Genomic DNA, 13247 nt, shown 5'->3' with positions numbered 1-13247 from the left:
TGTTTTTTAAACTACAGAAAACGTACGGAAGGACAAAACATTTTCCCAATATGCTTTGAAACTACTCGTGCCTAGTTTAGAAGAAAGAGTATCTGTAGATGACTCAACTTCTCTCTCTGTAGCTACCAGACAATCAGGGGAGAACAAAAGTACCATTTTCCACAGTATCACATATATTATTTACAATCTCACGAAGCTCTGCTGACACTGTGATCTCCAAAAGCCCGTTAGATGGAAGACAGTCATTTGCGTGTACTGTATGAAAACAATGACAGAGAAATTGATTTGGATTGGATCACAGGTGTATTTGCAAGAGATACTCAACTGTGGTGAACAAGGGCTGGGCAGTGATGGAAAACCCAGAGTGCAGACTGTGAAGACTACAGAATAGATTGAAGAAATTAGAGTGTTAACGGAGACGAAGCTCAGTGTGGGGGTGTGGAAAAGGAGAGCGAGCACATGAGCCAGATCGAGTAAATAGAAAGCAGGCCAGAGAGAAGAGACAGAACGAGTGGTGGAAGGGAGCAGATGGTGGGGTAATAATGCTCTGCTCTCATTACTTCCCCTTCCCTGACATTATTGTTTGGAGAATGGATATTACAGCGGACATAATAGCCTTTATTGTCAATTTTGCCCTGTATAATTCCCTTGGTTCTGCTCCTTCAAAGGCAAATGAAATACTTACTGGATGAGGAGAGAGTCAGCACTGAGGAGAAGAAACTTACTCCGCTGGCATAGACAGCATGCCGTTTATTTCAGCCAGCCTTGCTGCAATGCATACAAAATCAATAGAGCGGTCTAAAAATCCACGAGGGGTAAAACGTTTCCAATAAGATCCCATCTGGCCGTATTCTTTACCAGCCTGTTCGGTGCCATACAAATAAATCTTTGAGTGCTCCAGAAGCCATCAGTCACAGGAGGGTTTTCATTTAAGAGCCAGAGAAGCCATGTCTTCACTCTGTATTTGGATCACAGAACTTTATCTGCGATGCATCATGAATATCGACAGAAATGTAATGTATCTTTGCACATGCACATGGCTAATTGCTGGTTGAGGCATCGGGGTCACTTAAAGTGTCTCCGGTTGAAAATGTTCTAAACAATAACTCAAACAATTGATAATTTGCTCAATTCTGCACATGGCTCTGCAAAGACAACCAGACTTCCCTCCCCCTAAACAGTCCAATGAATATCTATAATACAACTGCAATGAGTTTTTGAAGGAGAACGATAGGCTTGGCAAGTTCTTTCATCAGCAGATTGGAACGACCAGAACAGCGCTGCGGGCACTAATTGGAATAATTTAACTGCTGACTTTGAAGTGTAAAATACGTGTGCTAGAGAGGAGGTTCCTGAAAGGTCAGTGCTAAAGGCGCTACACGCTGCTGCTTTGAGCCGTAGAATGGCACATGAAGATGATATCATTATCTGGATCTCTCTTTGATTACCAATGCAGGCTGTGGTAGTCCTGTGCATTCTGGCCACAGATATTCACATTATACAATTTGTGCTCGCCATGTTGAGAAGGATTTAAACTGTTGATTTCAGATGTCCTGCCCACTGCCTGGGTCATGTAAAGTTACCTTTGATTGATGTGTAAATCTGCATCTATACTGTATTATGGAAATTAAATCAAGACTTTGTCTGACCCCAACTATGAACTGAGACTTGTGGATGCAAAACAAGATTTGCCGGCGTATACTCAGATGTGCAAATGTGTTGTGATAAATGTAAATGTCTACCCACGGTGCAATCCATGTTGATCTGCACCGTGACACCATATAGCTGCCGTGTTGTCGTGGATGAGTCCTCTCCACGGATCTTCTTTGAGAAACATACATTAACAGGACGGCATGAAGACATCAAAGCTGTTTGGTGCTGTTGCCTGGTAGTCGCATTAAAGTTTAAAAGAAATGTCATAGAGCCAAAGCAAGATACAAACAAACGACACAAACAAATGTTCTAATATATGTGTGATTATTTGTTTTATCATACAAGTCTGACTGTAATTACACTGTCAATAGCAGTGGCCCACAATAGATGCATAACCATAACCGGATGCAGAAGGCTGGTACAAATTGTTCATTTCAAAAAGCCAATTCCACGCTGCCCTTCAGAAGGCATTGAAATGCCTCCGAGATTCTCAAAGCGTGCTGTTGCTGCGTTTCTTCAATGCCGCTGAACAAGGAGGCCGAATGCCATTCGTCACAGACTCATGTTCACCAGTTGTGACTCATTAGACTTATTTGGCCCAATTATTGGTTGACTTCAGTAATCCATCTGATACCTGACGACACAGCTGGGGGAGAAATGAAAGGCTGCTCATGTTCTTCATGGGAAACACAGTCTGGACTAAAAATGACTTTTGTAGGTGATGGTGTTCATGTAGTTTCATAAATATCATACCTTTTATTGCAAACTTCTTTGGTTATGAAACAAAAGAGTATGACGCATGCGTTGCTAAGCGTTGCAAAGCCGCCATGAGCTTTCTTGTTACTTCCTGTGCAGAATAAATCAAGAAAGATTTTGAACTGTGACTACTGGAGAATACAAATTAAGGTCTTCTTAGATTGTTTAGTCTGCTGGATCTTAACTTAAGTAATATTTTGTGTCTCATAATTTGAAGGGAAAAGGAAACAAAATGAAGTTGGAATCTGACTTCCTGCACTTTACCACCTGTTTATTGTCCTTGGTGGGAATAAATTAACATGACTCCTGGTATATTTGGTCCTTGTCATTATCTTTTCATAAAGATTACATTCATTTAGATAATTGGCATTGCTCCAACACTTGGAACATCTTTTGCAGAAGAAAAATAATGCAATAGTGTAAAGATATCTGCAAATATATTTTGTTTCTATTCGTACAACGTTCTATAGCCTTGAGGTGCTTTTCCCCTCAACATTAAAATATATCAAACAAGCCGTGAGAAGTAAACCGAAGTGCAATCTTAGCAAATTGTGTCGACTCCACCAAAACCCTTGAAGCCATATTTGTGTTTTTAAGCATCAGCCCCTCACATAAAGTCACAAATCTCTGGCATCAATCGACATCACTATACCAATGTTAGTGTTGTGTTCCTTTTCTTTTTCCCTTCCCTTCAGCTTCATCAGCCAACCCGTCAGTCATGTATCTGTTCAATAATTCAGAACTATATTTTTCTTTCTCCATCTGATAAAGATACGTTTATTCATGCCGTGAAATTGGACTGCCAGGCAGGCATTGACCTGGCTAGGTATGTACATATTAATATGCTGATTATGTGCAGCGCGGAGGGACTCGTGGTGTGTGGCACATCAATGACATTCAAGAGGACACAATGCACATATGTAGTGAGTGAAGGCTCCAGGGCCTCACACAACCGAGGCCACAATCATACACACATGCTCAACTTCACATTTCTTTCCGTTAATTCCCACAACAGAAGGTTTAGGACGGCATTATTAATTATGTGCAGCTTCTAGCAAAAGAAAAGCCAGCCAAACAACCCCAAGTAACAAACTGTAACTTGTTTACGCAGAAAATTAATTCTCTGTCATGCACAACTTGTTTAAGAATTAAATAAATTGTCCTGGGGTGAAGACGTATCCATGGTGCCGGTTCGACCTTGTTCTTGTTCTGGCTGTACAGGGTCAATATTAGACTAAAGACAAAATGAATGTGCAGCAGCACCAAAGGATATCAATTGTTTAGGGTTTATGGGGTACGGCAAAATAAAAACAATCTGTTTTATTGATCAGCTCACATTTCTTAAAACACATTTTTTGTGCTGCATCTGTTGAGCCTTCAGGGTTATCAATATAGATGTGTTTGTTAGAGTAGCACATCAGACGTATAATTGCAGCCTGTGGTAATGAATTAGTCAATTCATCTGTTTGGTTTCTGTACTTTAACTTCTGTTATCACGGTTAATGATTGACTTAAAGGTTTTTAATATTGGTCCAGTATTGAGGTATAACGCTACAGAAGGGAGCTGCTAAACGGGCTGCATAATAATAATAATAATAATAATAATACATTTATTTATATAGCACCTTTAAAAACAGAGTTTACAAAGTGCTCTACATAGAAGCAAGGTATTGATTGACATTTCACAAAATACATGAGGCAAAGGAGACAATGCCATATAGGCAATGAACACAATAATATTAATAATAATAATGACCATATTGGACCAAGATATAAAATAGTTGTCCCCATTGACACAAAAACATGGGAAAATTGGGTCTAGGTTGAAAAAAACAACAACAAATTTACACTTTAAAGCTTGACCAAATGTAAGCTTTAACAGTGATGTTTTTTTTGTACAGCAAATAATTATGGAAGTTTTCTAGTTAAAGAGCACTTAGTTCACTCCCACTTTATTCCCCCATCCTGAAACACCACTCATTGGGTGGCAGAGTGATATAAGTACACACCGAAGGCTCTCGGATTACAATAATGACCAGCTGCAGACTTTAAAAAGCTGTAATCAAGTTCCTCAATGAATCTGTAGATGCTACTTAGACTCAATGAAGAAGCTCAGAAAAGAAAAACACAATCTAATGTGCCTTCCAGCAAAGTTTAAGTGTAGAGTGGAGGTGAGAAAATGAATCTGAGGCCAAACACCTACTTACCTGATATGTACTTCTTCATCGAGAAAGCAATACTCTTATTATCTTATTATGTCCATTTAAAGTTCTCTGTTTCTATTTTCAGAGTGGGCATGAAGACATTTTCTTATGGCCTGAATCATTGTCCAGTCCATCACATTCACTCCCAGTGGATGAAACATTAGTCCATCTCACTCCGCTCTGCGCCCGGGGCAACGGGGCATGAGCATGGGGGCATGAGCATGAGGGTATGAGCATGAGGGCAGGAGCATGAGGGCAGGAGCATGAGGGCAGGAGCATGAGGGCATGAGCATGAGGGCATGAGCATGAGGGTATGAGCATGAGGGCAGGAGCATGAGGGCAGGAGCATGAGGGCATGAGCATGAGGGCATGAGCATGAGGGTATGAGCATGAGGGCATGAGCATGAGGGCAGGAGCATGAGGGCATGAGCATGAGGGCATGAGCATGAGGGTATCAGCATGAGGGCATGAGCATGAGGGCATCAGCATGAGGGTATGAGCATGAGGGCAGGAGCATGAGGGCATGAGCATGAGGGCATCAGCATGAGGGTATGAGCATGAGGGCATCAGCATGAGGGCATGAGCATGAGGGCATCAGCATGAGGGTATGAGCATGAGGGCATCAGCATGAGGGCATGAGCATGAGGGCATCAGCATGAGGGTATGAGCATGAGGGCAGGAGCATGAGGGCATGAGCATGAGGGCATGAGCATGAGGGCATGAGCATGAGGGCATCAGCATGAGGGTATGAGCATGAGGGCAGGAGCATGAGGGCATGAGCATGAGGGCATGAGCATGAGGGTATGAGCATGAGGACAGGAGCATGAGGACAGGAGCATGAGGGCAGGAGCATGAGGGCAGGAGCATGAGGGCAGGAGCATGAGGACAGGAGCATGAGGACAGGAGCATGAGGGCAGGAGCATGAGGACAGGAGCATGAGGGCAGGAGCATGAGGACAGGAGCATGAGGGCAGGAGCATGAGGACAGGAGCATGAGGGCAGGAGCATGAGGGCAGGAGCATGAGGACAGGAGCATGAGGACAGGAGCATGAGGACAGGAGCATGAGGGCAGGAGCATGAGGGCAGGAGCATGAGGGCAGGAGCATGAGGGCAGGAGCATGAGGGCATCAGCATGAGGGCAGGAGCATGAGGGCAGGAGCATGAGGGCAGGAGCATGAGGACAGGAGCATGAGGGCAGGAGCATGAGGACAGGAGCATGAGGACAGGAGCATGAGGGCAGGAGCATGAGGACAGGAGCATGAGGGCATGAGCATGAGGGCATCAGCATGAGGGCAGGAGCATGAGGGCATTAGCATGAGGGCAGGAGCATGAGGACAGGAGCATGAGGACAGGAGCATGAGGGCAGGAGCATGAGGACAGGAGCATGAGGGCAGGAGCATGAGGGCATGAGCATGAGGGCATCAGCATGAGGACAGGAGCATGAGGGCAGGAGCATGAGGACAGGAGCATGAGGGCAGGAGCATGAGGACAGGAGCATGAGGGCAGGAGCATGAGGGCAGGAGCATGAGGACAGGAGCATGAGGGCAGGAGCATGAGGACAGGAGCATGAGGGCAGGAGCATGAGGGCATCAGCATGAGGGCAGGAGCATGAGGGCAGGAGCATGAGGACAGGAGCATGAGGGCATCAGCATGAGGGCAGGAGCATGAGGGCAGGAGCATGAGGACAGGAGCATGAGGGCAGGAGCATGAGGGCATCAGCATGAGGGCAGGAGCATGAGGACAGGAGCATGAGGGCAGGAGCATGAGGACAGGAGCATGAGGGCAGGAGCATGAGGGCATCAGCATGAGGGCAGGAGCATGAGGGCAGGAGCATGAGGACAGGAGCATGAGGGCATCAGCATGAGGGCAGGAGCATGAGGGCAGGAGCATGAGGACAGGAGCATGAGGGCAGGAGCATGAGGGCATCAGCATGAGGACAGGAGCATGAGGACAGGAGCATGAGGGCAGGAGCATGAGGGCAGGAGCATGAGGGCATGAGCATGAGGACAGGAGCATGAGGACAGGAGCATGAGGGCAGGAGCATGAGGGCATGAGCATGAGGGCATCAGCATGAGGACAGGAGCATGAGGGCAGGAGCATGAGGACAGGAGCATGAGGACAGGAGCATGAGGGCAGGAGCATGAGGGCAGGAGCATGAGGACAGGAGCATGAGGGCAGGAGCATGAGGGCAGGAGCATGAGGACAGGAGCATGAGGACAGGAGCATGAGGACAGGAGCATGAGGGCAGGAGCATGAGGGCAGGAGCATGAGGGCAGGAGCATGAGGGCATCAGCATGAGGGCAGGAGCATGAGGGCAGGAGCATGAGGGCAGGAGCATGAGGACAGGAGCATGAGGGCAGGAGCATGAGGACAGGAGCATGAGGACAGGAGCATGAGGGCAGGAGCATGAGGACAGGAGCATGAGGGCATGAGCATGAGGGCATCAGCATGAGGGCAGGAGCATGAGGGCATTAGCATGAGGGCAGGAGCATGAGGACAGGAGCATGAGGACAGGAGCATGAGGGCAGGAGCATGAGGACAGGAGCATGAGGGCAGGAGCATGAGGGCATGAGCATGAGGGCATCAGCATGAGGACAGGAGCATGAGGGCAGGAGCATGAGGACAGGAGCATGAGGGCAGGAGCATGAGGACAGGAGCATGAGGGCAGGAGCATGAGGGCAGGAGCATGAGGACAGGAGCATGAGGACAGGAGCATGAGGGCATCAGCATGAGGGCAGGAGCATGAGGGCAGGAGCATGAGGACAGGAGCATGAGGGCAGGAGCATGAGGGCATCAGCATGAGGGCAGGAGCATGAGGACAGGAGCATGAGGGCAGGAGCATGAGGACAGGAGCATGAGGGCAGGAGCATGAGGGCATCAGCATGAGGGCAGGAGCATGAGGGCAGGAGCATGAGGGCAGGAGCATGAGGGCATCAGCATGAGGGCAGGAGCATGAGGGCAGGAGCATGAGGGCAGGAGCATGAGGGCAGGAGCATGAGGACAGGAGCATGAGGGCAGGAGCATGAGGGCCGATGGTTGTGGGTGGAGGGCATTTCCCATTTTGTCAGCAAGTTGCTTGAAGCTACTTTGAGATGCATTAGTGAATGTTGTACATGAAATATGTATAATGCGCAGCAATGTTTGAAATATTTACTATACTCGTTATAAATAGCCTATGTATCATGTCAAAATAATGTGGTGCAGCGGGTGATAACATAGTTTGCTGCACGACTGGCTTGTAGCCAATGCTGCTATCATATTTTGACCTTTACAGTTACACAAACAAAAGCATTTATGGGAAAGCAGTAGTCATGTGATCCCTCCACAGTATCGCGCTTCAGTGGCCATAAGACTGAGGTTGTAGCTCACAGGGAACATTATTATTATTAATAGAAAGTAGTAATAGTATTTTTATTTGTATTTACTACACAGTAAAGAAGAATGGGACATATCTTGTTCAGTTACTCTGATATTTATTAGAAATATAAAAGTATGTGTCTTATGATTGTTGAATAATGTGTTACAATCAATGTAAGTTAAATACATTTTTTAAACACTCCTTCTTCCTCCAAGATTTAGTCTACTGCTGATGTTCTGCTATATCTTTATTTCAACATGTTTTTCTTTTGTCTTTTAGGCTACATCAGTCCACACATGTCAACAACACTGTGTAACAATCTGTCTTTATCCCCTTTTAAAACGATAACTGATCCACAAATGTAAGATATGATAAAACGGCTGAGGGCAGATGGTTAGATGATCCTAGGCGGAGATAACACATTTGCTTTACATGTTGCTCTGCTCTTATGATTACTGTTATCTAATGTAGATGTGCAATAAGCCAAGCAAAAGTTGGCATGGGATATTTTGAGAAAGACAAACATCAGCCTTTGATATTTACAGTGATTATGCATGTACATATCTTATTAATAATAATAATAGTTTAACTTTACTTAAGGCTCAATATTTGTTTATTAATACGCTCATTTTGTTGATGTTTGTTATCAAATGTTTTGTGTGGAATTTTTTTTTTTCATTCTACTATTTCCAGTTTCTTTTGATTTTTATGGAGCATTCGGGCTGGTGTTTAAATAATTAGAGCAATACACAGACTAACATGAACTATGGACTCTCCTAAAACATACAATCCACTTAAATCAATAATAACTTACAAAAGTGTGTTTTCTATGAATCCCACTTTTACTACTGGCCTTTTCTCTGGATATTTTGTTCTTCTTTCATTTACTTTTGTGATGTTTTACATAAAGTCAAAAATGCTATAATTGTAATGTTGTTACAGAAAGAACAAAACAGGGTGTTTGTAACAGCTGCAACTTCAGAAAGAAAACCAGGCGAGACAATTCTATCTCTAACTTAAAGCTTTGACTCATCACGTCCGGTCATATTGATATTAGAAGTTTATCTTGGGGTGGAATTTTCTTTTAAAAGCAAGACACGCGTCATGATTTTTATCATGTTGCAACAAACATCTTGACATAAGTGGTGGTTACGTTTGTTTGAGTACACACATTATGCAAACGTCGCATCATACAGTAATTCCTTAAATTGACAGTGTCATACTTAAGCTGATTATATCAAAATCATTCTGTCTGTTTGAGTTGCATGTTAATTTGGTGACACAGAGCTCATTTTGTCTGTTGCTGTTGTGATAAACAAGCATGAATATGCATGAGGGACCATTTAATACAGTAATTTCTTCTGACGGTACACTAATGCCTGTCAGTGGCAATGCTGAGCAATGATATTGATGAGATGTGTTTAAACAGCCCTTCCAGCCCGCCCCCCAGCACACACAGGCCTGATGATCTCCAATAATGAATATTTCATCCTAACGTGCATCCCCAGCTGAGACATGTAGCAGTCAACATGTTCTAAAAAAGCTCCCGGAGCCAGCGAGGGCCCAAACAAGACGACTCAGACACAAACATCCCAAACAGACGCCCCGGTGTGGGCCGGCCCCGGACTGAAAACACTTGTTTACTTTGTGATTCCATGTTGGCTTCCAGACCACCGTGACCTGGGAGCAGGGTGCCTTTCCACGGCCTTGCTGCCCTGTAGCCACCGGCTCTGGCTGAAGATCAAGGTCGTCTGGGTTCACAACCGGCGAGGGATGAATCACTGGATGAGAAAGAGAGTGAAAGGTGTCGTGACAGCACCAATCACATACTGTGTGTAACTGCGGTTACAAAAAGTGCCCGCTCTATTATTTCTGATGATTTATACACTTGTGGTATTTACTGGTGCAGTCTGACATCCTCTCTCAGGATATGCTATTTGTTTTTTGGTTTCCTGCTATTGCCCTCCATTGTTTTTCTTTTTATCAAGCATGAGTTGAGGTGTTCAGTGTAAAGCTGATTAGGCATGATGATAAATATTGTGAGCAACAGCAGAGTCAGCAGAACACATATTTTACGAGTTAGCATAAGGTTTTGTTTATATTTCTTGAGAGGAAGCTGGAAGATTGATGGATTGGTGGTGCGAGGGGAATTGCAAGGCAGTCAACAGTTGCCCGAGGTGACCCAAAGGTCACGAGGAAATATATCGATCATACTCAAACTCAAGTCTAAAGCATTGACAAACCTGGAGGATGGATTACATTCAATCTGTAGATAGGCATCAGGAAACATCAGCAAACAATATAGTACCACAACAATGGGTTATAATTTACACAGCCACATCGGACACGCTGCTGCCATCACCAGGGACCGGGCTCTCCTCAGCCATCAATAGGCAATTATTCTAATGCAATTAAACATGACTTTACTCCGCCTCTTACAATCGATACGGATCATTTCCTCTAATCACAGGAAACGTGTCATCAAAGTCCAGCGGGGGTGTCACTTCTGTAATCAAGCCTCAAAGGCTCCTCACAGTGTTTGTGAAAGCAGGCCACTACTCCCACTGCTAACCTCATCCTTCCTCACCAGCACCCAGTGCTGGCTAATTATGGGCTTCCAGGATGAGAAGTCAAGGCCAACACAACATATCCCACAAGCAGGAGCCGTCGCACACACACACACACACACACACACACACACACACACACACACACACGCTGGCACTGTAATGACAAGAGAAATGTCCGCCTGTCGCTCATTTGACAAGCTCAGCTCAGCGTGCTTGTGTTCCCATATTTCTGTGTCTGCCATGTCTTTTTAAGTCTGAATGTTTGGAGGCGCAGCCAACGCCCTGCGTCAACAAGCGAGTGGGTCAGAGCGCTGGCAGGATGTGGTGCCAGGATGTGGCCCAGGAGGGACGCAGCAGCAGGACTCCAGCCAGGAGGAGGACCTGAGGGCCAGGGGCCCCCCTGTTGCAGGCAGATCCCACGTGCCATGAAATCAGTAGAGAGGATTGCATCATCATCGGGCTTCCTTTGGTTGGCCTGTCTGGTGACCCATAATATGTCAGGCTAACCAGGCTCCGTACTGTATCTATTGTTTATGGGGGATGTTTGTTGCTGGTCTATTCACCTTTAACATCATTTTATAGATTACCTTTTTTCTCAGAATTACCGACCAAATGAAATCACTTTCATTTTGTGAACCCATACTCAGGTCAACATGTGACCTTGACCATCACTTTGGTGGAGAGCAAGGTAACTTGCAGCTAATAGCCATAATATAATAATATTTAGAACCAGCTTTATAGTTGTTTTCTGTTGTTTCCACAACATGTTTTCAGACGAGCAGATTGCATTCCATGTTCAAGCTAACGTAGTTTTAATTTCTCTAAACTGTCATTTCAACCAGTTGTTAAACGACAATATGAGTGTCACCAACTTCCAGAATGACGAATATAAAAACCTTCTGATGTGATGCCACTCGGCAGGACTACGTCTGGGACGAAGGGGAACATTAAAGAGGGTTAACATTAAGCTTTGGTTAGGTTATGGTTTTTACAATAATAACCACTTGGTCATGGTCATGGAACCTTCGTGGTTATGGAACCTTCGTGGTTATGGAACCTTCGTGGTCATGGAACCTTCGTGGTTATGGAACCTTCGTGGTTATGGAACCTTCGTGGTCCTGGTTATGGAACCTTCATGGTTATGGAACCTTCGTGGTTATGGAACCTTCGTGGTTATGAAACCTTCGTGGTTATGGAACCTTCGTGGTCCTGGTTATGGAACTTTCGTGGTTATGGAACCTTCATGGTTATGGAACCTTCGTGGTTATGGAACCTTCGTAGTCATGGAACCTTCGTGGTCCTGGTTATGGAACCTTTGTGGTCATGGAACCTTCGTGGTTATGGAACCTTCGTGGTTATGGAACCTTCGTGGTCCTGGTTATGGAACCTTCGTGGTTATGGAACCTTCGTGGTTATGGAACCTTCATGGTTATGGAACCTTCGTGGTTATGGAACCTTCGTGGTTATGGAACCTTCGTGGTCCTGGTTATGGAACCTTCATGGTTATGGAACCTTCGTGGTTATGGAACCTTCGTGGTTATGGAACCTTCGTGGTTATGGAACCTTCGTGGTCATGGTTATGGAACCTTCGTGGTTATGGAACCTTCGTGGTTATGGAACCTTCGTGGTCCTGGTTATGGAACCTTCATGGTTATGGAACCTTCGTGGTTATGGAACCTTCGTGGTTATGGAACCTTCGTGGTCCTGGTTATGGAACCTTCATGGTTATGGAACCTTCGTGGTTATGGAACCTTCGTGGTTATGGAACCTTCGTGGTCATGGTTATGGAACCTTCATGGTTATGGAACCTTCGTGGTTATGGAACCTTCGTGGTCATGGAACCTTCGTGGTTATGGAACCTTCGTGGTTATGGAACCTTCGTGGTCCTGGTTATGGAACCTTCGTGGTTATGGAACCTTCGTGGTTATGGAACCTTCGTGGTTATGGAACCTTCGTGGTTATGGAACCTTCGTGGTTATGGAACCTTCGTGGTCATGGTTATGGAACCTATGGAACCTTCGTGGTTATGGAACCTTCGTGGTTATGGAACCTTTGTGTTGTTAGTCTCCCATTTCTCGTTGACCCTACCATCCCATAGCCATAGCATAGGACATTGATATGGCATCAATTTTATGATTATGAGATTCGTAATTATATTCTATGCGCTGCAAATTACTCCCATAACAACCCAAAAAAAGGCAGAAATGATGTGACTCTATGGCAAACTAAAGGCAATAACCAAAGTATGTATTATTGGAAGTGACACCTCACTAACGCTATCATCATTATTCACTCATGCGCATTTCTTTTGTTTGGTGGAGCAGTCTTCCGGCTCCAGCCCCGCTGGAGGAGATACAGCCCATGATCTCCCTCTGAGGCGTCTCATGACATCCAGAGAGCTAATATGACAGAATATGATCAATGCAACCCAGCTTACCAATAACATTGCTGAAATACAAGGGCTGTCCTCTCTTTCTGTCCGCGTATTGCTGCCATAGCTTTGGACAAGGTGTTTATTTAACCTTCCGATCCGCTGAACGTGATCTTCACAAATTGTTATGTCCAGGTTAACAATATGCATTGTGAATGAGGAGCCCGAGGTGCAACTATAATAAATCACTTTCTCCTATGTGCTCAAGTGCAAAGTCATTAAAACGGGTTTCTGTGATAAGCGTAATGACTAATAAGTCAAATGGAAATTGAAAAC

This window comes from Cyclopterus lumpus, chromosome 8 (assembly GCF_009769545.1).
Source record: "Cyclopterus lumpus isolate fCycLum1 chromosome 8, fCycLum1.pri, whole genome shotgun sequence".
NCBI lineage: Eukaryota > Metazoa > Chordata > Actinopteri > Perciformes > Cyclopteridae > Cyclopterus > Cyclopterus lumpus.
Note: the sequence above shows the minus strand (reverse complement) of the source record.